Source organism: Gossypium raimondii, chromosome 2 (genome assembly GCF_025698545.1).
Source record: "Gossypium raimondii isolate GPD5lz chromosome 2, ASM2569854v1, whole genome shotgun sequence".
Lineage (NCBI taxonomy): Eukaryota > Viridiplantae > Streptophyta > Magnoliopsida > Malvales > Malvaceae > Gossypium > Gossypium raimondii.
The window spans coordinates 34,365,942-34,380,174 of NC_068566.1; positions in this window are offsets into that span (position 1 = coordinate 34,365,942).

The window sequence follows — 14,233 nt, forward strand, 5'->3', positions numbered from 1 at the left end:
GACCTGTTTCTCATTTTGCTCTACCATTCTTAGCAGATCAGGAGACAAGTTACAATCTTGATCATCTTCAAATTCTTGAGGTTCCTCTAGACACATATCCTGTTTAAAAGGAGGCTTTGGGTCAGCTGCAGTGTCGCTAATATCATTGATATCTGGAGACCTGTTATAAGAATTAAAGGAGACCCAATGAGCAAATGAATTTAAGAATGGTTAACAGTGTGGTATGAATATGAATAAAAAATAGTAGAATATTTTTCAAGTGGGACACAAAGATGCATTGTTTTAATTGAAATAAAGATAGTGGCCATGCACTTTTTCACAAAAGGATCCCTATTGCTCCTAGGCTTAGAGCAATAGGTATGTTCTGAACATTACTCTGAAATAGTCCTAAAAACTACAGGGATCTCCTCCACAATCTAGTTATTCAAAACACTTCAAGGGGTGTATGGACGAATTCTCTATAGGTTCCCTTCTTGAGTTCCCTTTTTAGATATGGCGTTGATGCTTAAAATTTCCAACATTCTTCCCACAGCCTTGGTTATCTAGCTTTCTTTCTCTATCATTTTTTGTCTAGGGTAGATGACTTCTCTTGACACAAATGTTTCAGATATATGGGGAAAGATCATCGGTTACCAATTGATCTCTACCCCACTTAATTGCACCTTTCTTCTCTCCTGCTTCTTTTTTAGTTCCTTCCTCTTCTATCTTGCATCTGGCTTGTACCCTAAGCCAAAAAAAATCCTATTTACCTGTCAGCATTGGTGCATTAACCCTTCATTGGAAATATTACCCAAGTCCTCTTCCTAGCAAAGCTCTTTTCCCGACCATCAATCGTAGACCCATTCTTTTGGTTTTATTTACTTTTGGTGTGGGTATCTTGCTTCCTTCAGTAATAAAAGTTGCATTGATGAATTCCAATGATCAGAAAGAGCATTCTATAGCGTCTTCATCTACTCCTATGTAAGACACCTCACTAGTCACAAATGCAATGATGTCCTCATCGGCGTTTATCCTAACCAATCAACCTTCTGTCACCAATTTTAACTTTTAATGCAGTGACGACGGTAGTGCCCCTACTAAATGAATCCAAGGCCTTCCCAATAAACAGTTATAGGTGGGCTTAATGTCCATTGCCAGATATTCCACCTCATATGTATTTGGACCGATTAGGAGTGGTGTTTCGATCCTCCCATTACTTTCCTTTCTGTGCCATCAAGCTCCCTTACTATGTTATGGCATGCCTTCATCTGAGAGCTATCAGCTGATAGCCTATTTAGTGTGGAAAGAGGTAGAACATTCAAGGCAGACTTATTCACAATTAATATTTCAGGCAATGTATATCCCTTACAACGAGTATTGATGTGCAGGGATTTTGTTGATCCCATACCCCCTAGAGGTATTTCATCATTGTTGAAGAAAATGAAAATGTCCGCACTCAAGTTGTTGACCAAACGATCCAGCTTATTCACGGAGATGTTATTGACGACGTAAGTCTCATTTACCACATTCATTAATGCATTGCGATGTGTCTCTAAGCTTAGAAACAAGGCTAACACTAATATACGAGCCAACTATTTGTGTAATTGCTCTACTACATTATACTCACTGTGCTTCAAAACTTTTAAGAATTTTTTAGCTTCGTTCTCGATCATTGGCTCGTTGACTGGTGACTCAGGTCTAGTGACTTTCTCTTTCTTAGGCTCGGTTACCAAGGCCTTTTCCTTGAGGGGTTCAGTTTCTATATTTGCAGGGTCGTAGCGTTTTCTACTGCGTGTGAATAAATCGACATCCCTGACCTCGTCTGAAGTGACTTTTGAGTTCTCTCCTCCTAGAACCGTCACATTACAATCACAACTTCAAGGGACCCTCTTGCTATCCTTGTAAGGGAAGACCATGAGTTTTTGGATTATGATTCTTGGTGTGGTTTGTGCCCAACTTCATTGCCTCTTGGCCGGGAAATGATTACTATCGGGTGGTTGACCTTGTAAGTTTTCTCTAATGCTATCTCTTCGGAGGCACAAACATCTGCCCCTTCTGAATCCTCAATATCTTCAAAAGATTCTAATTCTTTATTTTCCATCAAACTCTGTACTAGAGTTCTGAATTCGACACACTTTTAGATCTTGTGTCGTTCCGTAACATGAAACTTGCAGTAGTTTTTTACTCCTTTTGGTACATCTTCTGAATCTCGAGTGACCAAACCCACGTCTACCATTTTCTGCCAAACCCATTTCAAAGGGGACTTCACTTCCACAACATTGGTTTTAATCCTCTTGCTCCTATCCTTGATTATTGCGTTTACCCTTTGGTTGGGATGATTGGGTAGTAGATTTCTAGCCACATTAGGCCCTGAGGGATCATAAAACCTCACAACTCCCATTTTGATAAGTCTCTTGATCAATTTTTTGAAGGTAGTGTAATTTTCGATCGAGTTTCTTGTTATCCACACGTGATATTCACACTGAGCAATTATGTCATACCACTTTGGGAATGGAAGTTGCATAGGCTTTAGGTAAAATGGTGATACTACGTGAGCGTTAAACAAGTTCTAGTATAGCTCTCCATACGTCATTGGGATAGATGTGAATTGGATTTTTTTTGTATTTGGCCTCGAACTGGATTCCTATCTCAGAGGGCCCTGTTGGTTGGCTATCATGGTCCTAGGTTGTGCTACTATGGCTGGCTTTGAATAGTTCGCATTGAATACACTCACAGTGTTTACCTCATTCACCTTCTTTCTCGAGGCTGATCTTTTAGCATTTTCTCCTGCATCTATCTTCTCACTTCTTATCACATTCTCGATTATTTCCCTAGACATAACTATATCTGAGAAGCTTTTGGTAGCAGTTCCTAGTATATGATTGATGAATGGGGCCTTCAAGGTGTTGACAAAGAGCATCACTGTTTCCTTTTTCAATAGAGGTGGTTGAACTTGTCGCCAAATCCTTCCATGAATTGATCCTGGTATGACTCAACTAATTATATCATTTTGCAGCCGATCCAATTAAACTATCTTGGAAACAATGGATTAGCAACTGATGATTATTAATATACCCTGTCATTCTTTTGTAAGACATCATGATATGAGCCTTAGGGCAACTAGTCCCATTGTATTTCTCAAATTCTGGGGTTTTAAATTTTAGTGGAAACACTAGGTCCGAGACCAAACTTAACTCATTGGCATCAACTCAATATAAGAAGTGAGTGCCCTTTATTACTCTTAACTTTTCCTCTAACCATTTGCAACGATCTTCCAACTTTTTTGGAAGTTCTACTTTTGTTTTCTCCGTTTTCGTCATATCATCCAAATCTGGAACAATAGGGTTGGTTGGGTTGTCTCCGAGGTTGGCACCTGAAGCCACCAGGTAATTCACTGGTCCTGAGGTGCTAGCCTGGCACTGCTGCGATCTTATAATGATAAGTACTCCTCGTGGATACGTCTCCTGTTGAGTTTAGATGTGTACTGGGGTAAAACCCGGGGAGTACACAGGGTCTTCATTTTCGTCCTCGGGTTTATCGCAATACCCTTCCCTTTTTAAACTCCTCCGGTCAATAACTAGGTCATATGACTTATTATGTTTCTCTGAGATTTCTGTATCAGATCTTTCATATCTTGTTGCAACTTAGCTAATTGATCTTGCACCAGCACTTGCAACTGGTCTTGCATATCCTTCTGAATTTGTTTCAGCCTTTCTAGTGTTTGATCAATGGCCTTAGTTTTACCACGAGTACTATAACAATGTCGGGTTTGCAGATTTTCGGTAGTTTACAAGGTAATTGTCATAAATTCTTTGATTAATTAGGGGACTTTTCATTAATTTAATACATGTAATGAGATGTAATGCTAATGAATGGAAAAGATGCATGCAAAAAGACATTGATTCTAGCTCAATTCCATTAGAACAACTTTACTAGAAAACAAGTTTATTTACATAAGGCGGATACATTTCACATATATGGCCTCGCCTCAATGCTCATAACCTTAACTTTCCTAAGAAGCCAAACTAACTTTCAGCCCTGATCCGACTCTAATTCATATTTCAGGCTACTAGGGTTTGCAAGTGGTCAGCCACTTCTCGTACTTGGGCCAACGCTTCACTCATAATGTGGTCCCTATCTCTGACCTGCCCTTGAGAGTGTTGGAGTTGCTCTTTCCAATATTCATTGTTTGTTTCCCTATTTTCTTCGAGATGCTCAATTCGTAGTTCTCAATTTTGTAGTGCAGCCTCAAGTTCTTCTACCTTCCTTTTCAACTCTTCATTCTTAGCCCGGCTTACTTTCAACTCAGTCATAGAGTTACGACTACGATGTTGATGCAATGACCTTTCCAACTCCGCTACCCGAGCTTTCAGCCCAGTTTTTTCAACCTGACATTCTAATAATTCTCCTTTTATAGTATCCTCCCGGACTCGAGTATCTTGGAACTTTCTCTCCCAATGATCGGCTCTATTCTTCTCTTCTTGGATTTCTTGTCACCATTGTCCCGACATTTTGCCCAACCCAATAGTCCTTATTGACAAGTGAAGTTTCTAGTAGTCCGTTTTCAAAACTGTTCAAGTCCTCTTCAGCCTTATTCTTTCCTTTTCTCATTTTTTCAGCTTATAATTTTTGGACATCGATGTCTAACCCCAGCTAAATTTTCTTCTCTTCCAACTTATCTATCCTTTTTCCAAGCTTCGAACTTTTCTTTTTAAAGTCTTACTTCTCAATGTCTAATTCTGACGGGATCACCCGCAAGTGTTCTTCTATTGGCCGAACATTTTCTTGACTTGGCGAATGGATATTATCATTGATTCTTTTACTCCACCACCAATTGTATTCTAGGGTTGTCATAGGGTTTGTGGCAAATTTCTTCATCTTGTGATTTTGGTTCCATCTATTCAAGATTTGACGGACCTTCATTTTATAATTTTCACCCTTATATGCAAACTCACATTGGGCCAACCCTTATGTTGCTGAAATAAACTGCCTCGATTGGTACTGCTTTAATACCAGTAAAGAAGCATATCCGACAGCTCTCCATATCCTGAGCAAAGGGACCCAGACTAAGTCCCCACATCGATATAGAATTTCATCGGGAATCATCGAAGGGGCCCGCCACTTAACATCTTCATCTTTGAGACTTTGGAAAATTTCCATCCATTTTTCTTCAGAGCTGTTTTTTTGTCTTTATGTAGCCACAAATTCATTCAATGGGGAATAGTCTTAAGAGAACATTCGATAGGAGACTTGTTCTATCTTCTAGAAGTGGCTATGGAGTCAGACTAGCAAGAACTATGCACAACTAATAAAACTTCCTTCGTCCTCTCTTCGACAGGCATTCAAAGACTTGAAGGTTTCAATCAAGATTGCTAGGACAAGTGTGACCCTTTTGTCGAGTCGATCAAACAAATCTAAAACTACATCTTGTATATGTCCTAATGCCTTAGGGAAGATGAATAACCCATAAATACCTAAGGCAAAGACATCGACCTTTTTCCTTGTGTCTAGATGTACCAAGATTAAGCCTCGCAGGCTCTTCCAGGTGATGCATTTATTATCCCTTTTTTCCTTAATTCGGGCTGCAACCCGTTACTCGCTTATCCTAGTTATGTCCATCAGCCTCTTTAAGAAGATTGAGATGTTGGTGGCTCTAGAGTAGGCTTTACTGACTTGGATCCTTAGGCAACGAAGCAAAATGGTATACTCTTCTATAGTGGTTACCATGTCTACGTTCCCAAAAGTGAAACAACTGTAAGTTGGATCCTAATACTGTGTGAGAGTTCGGAATAGATGCTTATCTACTTTGACATCCAGTAGGTAAGGTAAATCATGATAGAATAGTTGTTTTGTTTCATCATCCCATTGATCCCATATTTCTTTCAACTCTTGCAGATTATTTTGAGTCATATTGATCCAGGTGAAATCCCATAGCTTTGACATATACCCCTCTAACAAGTTGTCACCTTTCTCTTATTGTCTTTTCTCTGACCATATTCACACGACCGTGTTGTCTTCCACTTTATAAAGAAACCCCTTTTCCATGGCAATTTCTCTGTTTAGTAATTGAACACGAATCAACACATTTCTTTTAAGATGAAGATGCAATGCAATCACAGCCAAAACGAAACAAGTCAGTACACTTTGTATAAAGCTTGAATACAAATTAAAGCAAATAAGAACAATTAAAAATGTTTATTCTTTGTAATCTATTCGGGTAACTGCTAAAGGTTTGACATGGTTCTACTTAGGGCAGGCTCTTAGGGTTCGTTACATGTGGTTTGGTTCTAAAGTAAATGTACCTGAATTGAAAGATTCTTCAATCCTGACCCATTATGGGATCATACGAATCAAAGACATAGGTACGAATATATCCCAAAAGTGATCCACTATCCTGCATGGAGGTGTAGGCCTCACGAAGGAATAGCTTCTCACTCCCACTTAAGAAGGGCGGAATGGATCGATTATGCCATGCAATATAGGTGAAAATATACAAAGAGAAACTCTCAAACCAAAAAAACGTACGTCTTAGATCACTATGTAACCCGAGATCATTAACAAAGATATAATTGTTTACCACCAAAACAAAACATGAATGTTGAAATGCAAGAAAGGGATTTCCAATTTAAACCAAATTTGCAATTTTCAACAAAAAGACCAAAAAGTAATCAACTCGAGACTTGACTCTCTTATTATTCCCCAGAGGAGTCGCCAAGCTGTCAAAACCTTTTGGAACTTGACTTTTATTTTAAAATGAAGACGGAGCCACCACCAATCCTTTTTATTAGGTTTGATTGGGTCACCTCAAGATTTAATCATTTTAATAAAAGGTTAAAATTACTAAAACTATAATTTTCGGTCTACGAAATCCAGGAAGTAGGTTCAAGAGCTAGTTACATATGAGGAAGGATTAGCACCCTCATAACGCCCAAAATTGGTACTTAGTTGACTACTTGATGTCTTAGTGTTGAAAATTAATAATTCAAAGACAGTTTAAAGTGCGATCCCCCTTCTGCATAATGATTAACATATCATTAACTAAATTAAATTTTATGTAGAAGGCTCTCTTATTTCGGGTCAACCCAGAAGAAACGACCATGTCCCGTAAGTTAGGGCACGACATCTCGAATCCCTGAAAATAAGGATACTTATAGTTTAATGATTACTTGAATCCTATGTGTTTTTTTTCCTTTTTTAAAAAAATTTAAAAAAGACGTTCGATTATTTTGGTTCGAAGAGAAAGTCGTACCCCGTAAGTTAGGGGCACAATTTCTCGAATCCCCTAAATAAAGAATATAGCCTCGATTCTAATTATTTTCTTATGTAACGTATAAAAACGAATGCAACATTTAACGCAATATCTGATTAATTTATTCGAGCATGGTACGAAAATAAACGAATATTTAAACATGTTATATAATATGGTAATGGCAAAAATAAAATAAAATAGCTACGTGGGTAAAAACAAGATGATAATATAGCAAGAAAAATCATAAAAGAATAAAGATAATAATAATCATGCTAGTAAATAATAATATTAATCAATGATGATGATAATTATGACATGATTAATACCATAATAATTATATAAATAAATAAATAAACAAAATAACAACTCGAAGATGAAATTGAAGATTGCATAATTTAAAGTGGTTAAAGCGTAAATAATAAAATTAAAAGGGCTCAAGTTAAAAATATAAAATAAAGGAATTGAATTAAATAAAGGACTAAATTGAAAATATAATAAAATTTAAAGTATAAATTATAAAAAAATAGAACATGATGGATCAATTTAAAAAAAGAAAAGTATAGGGACTCAGAGGGTTATTTTCCCAACACCAGTACACATGTCATTCCCTTAGTGGGTCAACAATGGGTCAATGGACTGATTTGTAAGGAAATAAAATTAAATGGATAAAAAATAAAATAAATAAAAATATACAGGACAAAATTAAAAAAAAAGAGAAAAAGCGGAATGGCCTGAGTAGTAATTAGACCCTAACCTTTGAAAACACGTGGATCTTGGAGGGGTTTAGCTCAGATGCTCGGGTCATGACCAAAACAACGTCGTTTTGGGCATCTGAAACTTTTAAAGGGCTTATATAAGTCAAAAACTTTTTAAAAAATTTCATTTTAGTCAGTTTTTTCAAAAGAAAAAACATTCTCCCCCTTTTTTTTCTCTCCCAAATCCTCCCTTAGGCAGGCCATAGGGATGGCGGATCTCCGCTATGGCCACTGATCATCAGTGACGGAGTCTGCCACCTTTAGTGGCCGGAGTTCCCAAGAACTCCTCCCTTTGAACCCCTTAACTTGAAAAACACCGATCCGGGGTCGAAACCCCTAGAACCTAGCCAAAACTCCAAAAAGGGGAAAGAAACCTTTCGGTTTCCTTCCCTCCGACGAGGCCTTCGATGAATCTTGATGGATTCGGAGGTCCTTCGCGTCAAAGAAGACTGTCTTTCCTTAGAGATGAGGTCTTTATCCACCCACGATGGCAGAAGATGAAACGTCAGTTAGGTAAAAAAAACCTAGCTTTCTATTCTTTTTTCCAGAAAATAAAAAATGTAAACCAAAAAAAACTATACCTTTTAATACTTTTGTTCTTTTTTGTTTTTTGTTCTCTATTTGATTTCTCATTAATCTGTTACAAAATGGTTTCGACTTTTATAGCCAAATATAATACAAGATATGTTATTTTTTCTTTTTTGTTTTCTTTTCTCTGCTTCTGCTTCTGTTTTTCCTTTTTGCAGGTATTTTCGTAGTGGTAGGAGGGCCTTTGGTCAATGGAAATGGAAGGTATGCCCCTTTGCCATTTCAGTGAAACGATGGCAGGGGGCAAACTTCGGGGCGTTGGTGACTTTGGGAGTTTTGCTTGCTGACGTGGTGAAGGGTGGCGATTGTTGATTGCTTAAGGGGAAATTAGGGTTTCTATTTAGGTTTAGGATTTTTAGGCTTGGGCTTGGAAATGGATTGTTATTAATAGACCTTTTTATTTATTTTTGTTTATTTATTTTTATTTTTTGGTTGGTTTGGGTCGGACGAATTTGGGCCATTACAAGTACTAGATTAAGTAACGATAATTTTCATCATATTAGATACAATGATGACCATGAAATAAAAGTGATCAAGTTAGATGACAAATTTAGCTTTTAAAGAGGTTCTAGATAGAGTTTGAGATGCTATGGTCTTCTATGAAAGTGGATAAGGTGTGGATGGTAGGTGCATTGTGTCTAGGGTGTTGGCTGTACTAGGTGTGCATAAGTTAGAAGTGTTGGAAAAACATGGTCGGTTGCGCAGTAAAATTTAAAAAAAATTTATGCATCTAGGATCAACTTGGATAGTTAAGAACAATAGAACATTATAATCTAGTACCTGGCTATGTTATGACCCGCTTTGACAAGCTAAAGAAGTTGATTTGTGATTGAACTCGAATTGCCTACAAGAAACTACACTCCTTTACAGAAACAACCATATCTCGGACTACAAACCTCAAAATCAAGTGATTTAAAAACTGTTTCAAAGAGAACTCACAATTTATGATTTAGGCATAAGAATCACCCCCAAAATTTGGTCAAAGCATCTAAAAAATTCTAGTCAAATTTGACCCTACCCTGGAAGATTGGCTTCAGATTCTCACATAACTTTAATATTTGCTTTCAACTGATCGAATCTTCTCCACTATTTTCTAAGTCATGGATCACAAGACCTATGGGCATCGTTCCAAACTAAAAAACAAGTATTGAATCAGAATTCTATAAAGAAAAATAATTCTGAACAAACTCCCTCTTTTGGCTGAATAAGTGAATTGGTAACTAAGATTTTTAATTTTTATCAATTTGAGGATTTTCATCAATCTTTTCTCTTCAGCCAATGTGAGATATTTATATAAAGATAATCAGAGTTCTAATCATTTAGAATTACTAATAACATAAAGAGTCCTATGGTGAGTATAACAATGGGCAACACACCTAGTCCTAGAAGGACTCCTATTGCAACCTACATGCTTGCTTAAATGGCAACCAATCTTTTCCCATACATGTCAACCTAATTTGACCCATTATTGGGTCACTTTGACCATATATGTATTTTGTGATTAATTAATTTTAGTTAATAAGCCAAAATTAATTACCTAATTAAATAATTTATACAAGCCCTATTTTAATCCTGTTAAAGTCATGAAGATTTTACTGTATTAAAATGCTTACATAACTTTATTTAATTAATTTTGTTTCATTCCAAATAATTAGATAACATGATCCCTTTATTTAGCTCCATTTTAGATTCATCATTTAATATAATTAAATAAATATCCAAAATGACTAAATTAACCTCAGATCAATCTAATCATTAAACCGAGAAAACACCTATTACTCCAATGAGTAAATCTAGTGAACCATTTCTCTTTGTTTAATCATTTGCAGGTCTTTGCAAATGCTCATGTTAAACATAAGCTATTAAAGAGTTATGTTGAGCTAGTAAAGGAGCCGATTGGACATATATAATTAGGGCTTAAATAATTTGTAATTCATTTCTAACTATTTGTTTATTAATTGCAATTTATTTTGTCACAGAGTCATTTCATTAAAGTACTATAATTGAACTCCCCATTATATACCATAATGAAAACTATTGATCCCAAGCTTTGGTCCAGTGACCTTGTCACATGTGTGTTACCCTTATAGGATATCTATGATCTCTTTAGGTTAAACCTGTTCACCTAATTCAACCCATTTTATTTTATGGTCACCATTGTATCTTCTATAATGAAATGATCATTACTCAAATTAGTAATGATAAAATCATTTTTCCTAGGTTCATTTTCATAATCCATACAATTTCAATGAGAGGATATCATTTATACTTTTATCGAGCTATGATTCCACTATTGAGAATGAAGTCATATCATGCATAAGTTATTTACTCAACACACTCTTTCGGTCCATTACTGTGAGAGCACATGTTTCCATTATATCAAAGCACATGAGTTACACACACATGGTGTAACACTCCTTACCTGAGACCGTTTTCGGAGTTGAGCTCGAGGCATTACTTTACTTACTTAAAAATTCGGGGCATAAAATTTTACTTTTGAAATTAATTTTACTATTCACAACAAAGCTGTCCACCTGCGCAGCAGTTACTAATTTAGTTATCACTCAAGCTACGAAATTCGAAATTTAAATCCATAAGTTTTCCCTGAAACTAGACTCATATGTTTTCTTACCATAAAGTTTTCAGAATTTTTGGTTCAGCCAATTAGTACATTTTATTAGTTAAATTCTCCCCTATTTCACCACTCGACTATCCTGACCTCTTGTCACTAAAAATAATATTTCTCATTGTAGGATTTTCATATGGTGTTCTCACTTGTTTCTAAATAAAATAGACTCAATAAGGAATCTATAAATATAAACTAAAACTCATAATTTTTTTACAATTTTAATGATTTTCTAAACTCGAATAGAGGACTCGAAAGCAGTTCTGACCATGTCTCACTAAAATTCACATATCTTAAAATATAAAATTCATTTTGCTACACCATTATTTTTATATGAAAGTAGGCTCAATAATATTTAATTCTATATATCATTAACCTTCTAATTCATTTTATACTATCCTAGGTGATTTTTCAAAGTCACGTCACTATGCTGCTTGAAATCTGTTTCTTTGCAAATTTTACTCTTTCATGATTTCTATGCATGATTTATCACCTAAACATTTGTAACAACAAACACCTTCATACTTAGCCATTTTAACAACCATTCATCATCAAATACTTACATATCATTCTTTAGCAAAATCATAAATACAAACATTCAAAATAACTAAGTCCCTATACATGTCATAACCCAAACATGGTTTATCATAAAATACTGAGTTGTTGTCGTTGATAGTGTGGACGATCTCCGACGTCTTTAAGTTCCCGAAAGTAGCTTTACAATACTATAAGAGAAAGAAAAATAAAAGAAGTAAGCAAAAGCTTAGTAAGTTTACTAGCAAATAAATAACAACATTTAACACAAATAATTAAACTCAAATGTCATGATCTCTAGTTTACTCTTTATTTAATCTCATTCTCATTCTTTTGCTGGTTTACTTAGTTAACTTATGATCGTAACTTATTCTTCTCTTGCTGAAACATTGAGTATCAATTGATAATATAGTAAGTTCTTAACTCTTATAACTCATCTGAGCTTGCCATTTATGCCTTTAAATGAACTTTCATTAACATGATTCGTTTACTAACCCGTTGAGCCACGTTGGAATAATAAGGATACTTGGGTCTTTTCTGATAATAACATGCCAAAGTCATGTCCCAGACATGGTCTTACATGGGATGTTCTCATATCGGTGCCCATGCCATGTCCCAGACATAGTCTTACGGGGGACCTCTCATCTTGGTGCCAACGCCATGTCCCAGACATGGTCTTACATGGGACCTCTCATCTCAGTGCCAACGCCATGTCCCAGACATGGTCTTACATGGGACCTCTTTTGTATCCGATACATTCCTCATGTTTCAACGGGGCTTTTTAACACTGATTCTCTGTCATCTCATACTTAAGTCAACATTAAATAAATTCATAAAATAAATGCATAATTCCTGGAAAATAATAATATTAATAATAATTATTCAAATATTGTATTTATTTACCATAAACTTACCTCGGTACAACATATAGCCAAATTCACCAGCTTAGCCTTCAACTTTATTCTTTCCTTTTTCTAACCTCGAGTTTCGTTCTTCTTGATTTAAAATAGCAAATTTAACTCATTTAATACTCACATTTATCAAAATAGCCCTCGACTCTAACTTTGGCAAAATTACGATTTTGCCCCTAAACTTTTACATAATTATGCTTTTGCCCCAAAGTTCAGAAATTAAACTTCATCTCATATTCGTATGTTATATGAACATTTTTCTCTTCTATGAAAACATAAAATTCTCACTCTAACACTTACTTATGTACATTAGGGATTTTTACCGATTATGTCAACTTACTCGTTTTAGCTTAAAATCGGCTAACAAAAAAGTTGTTTAACATAATTTATAGCTTCATATTCTATCATAAAACATCAAAATAAACACTTTTAACCTATGGGTATTTTTCCAATTATAAACCCTAGGTTAAATTATTGCTAGAATAAGCTAAATTAAGCTACCAGAATCTCAAAAACGTAAAGAGCATTAAAAACGGGGCTTGGGATCACTTACTATAGAGCTTGGAAGCTCCAAAACCCTAAATATGGCTTCTCCCCTTGCTAAATTTTGCCTAATGAAGAAGATGATAAAAAATTGGCTTTTAATTTTGTTTTTAATTCATTTTAATAACTAAATGACTAAAATGCCCTTAATGAAAAACTTTGGAAACATGCCTAACCATGTCCATTTTTGTCCACCAACTTAACCAATGGTCTAATTACCATATAAAGACCTCCAATTTAAAATTTCATAACAATTGGACACCTCTAACATATAGAACTCAACTTTTGCACTTTTTACAATTTAGTCCTTTTGACTAAATTGAGTGCCCAAACGTCAAAATTTTTGAAATAAATTTTCACGAAATATTTCCGTGAAATTGTAGGCCATAGAAATATAATAAAAATAATTTTTTCCTCATCGAATTTGTGGTCCCGAAACCACTGTTCCGATAACCTTAAATTTGGGACATTACACATGGTCATTAAGTTACTTAGGAGTTAGGTAAGTCACACCATAAATGTCACAAGTGAATAAATCCATAAATAAATTTAAGATAAGTTCAATTCAGGTTTTATCCAATGTATTGTCAGTCCATACAATCACATTTATGTCTTTATTTTTAGGAGTCAGTCTAGCTCTAATAGCCAAGACAAGCTATGTCCCCAAGTGGACTTATAGACAACATAATAGTCACCTATTATTTGAATCATTTTCTCAATTTGATTATGAAAACTATGGATAATTTAGATTACCAACTAATATAAGTTGTCTTCTCGCATTTTAATCTGATCATAACATGCAACTTAATATTAGTTAAACCTTAGGTAATTAATGAGCCAATATTTGTGTATTTATTTTGTTTTGCATGTAAAAAGCATTGAGGATGATCTAATGAAAGATAATAAATAACATTTGTTTGTTTATGTTAATAATCAATTTAACCATTTTATTAATTTATCAAATATGATGAAATCATTACACTTTCGTTGTCATCTTTTTGTTATAAAAAATCCTAACAAGAAGAATCGAATATAATCTTTTTGTTGT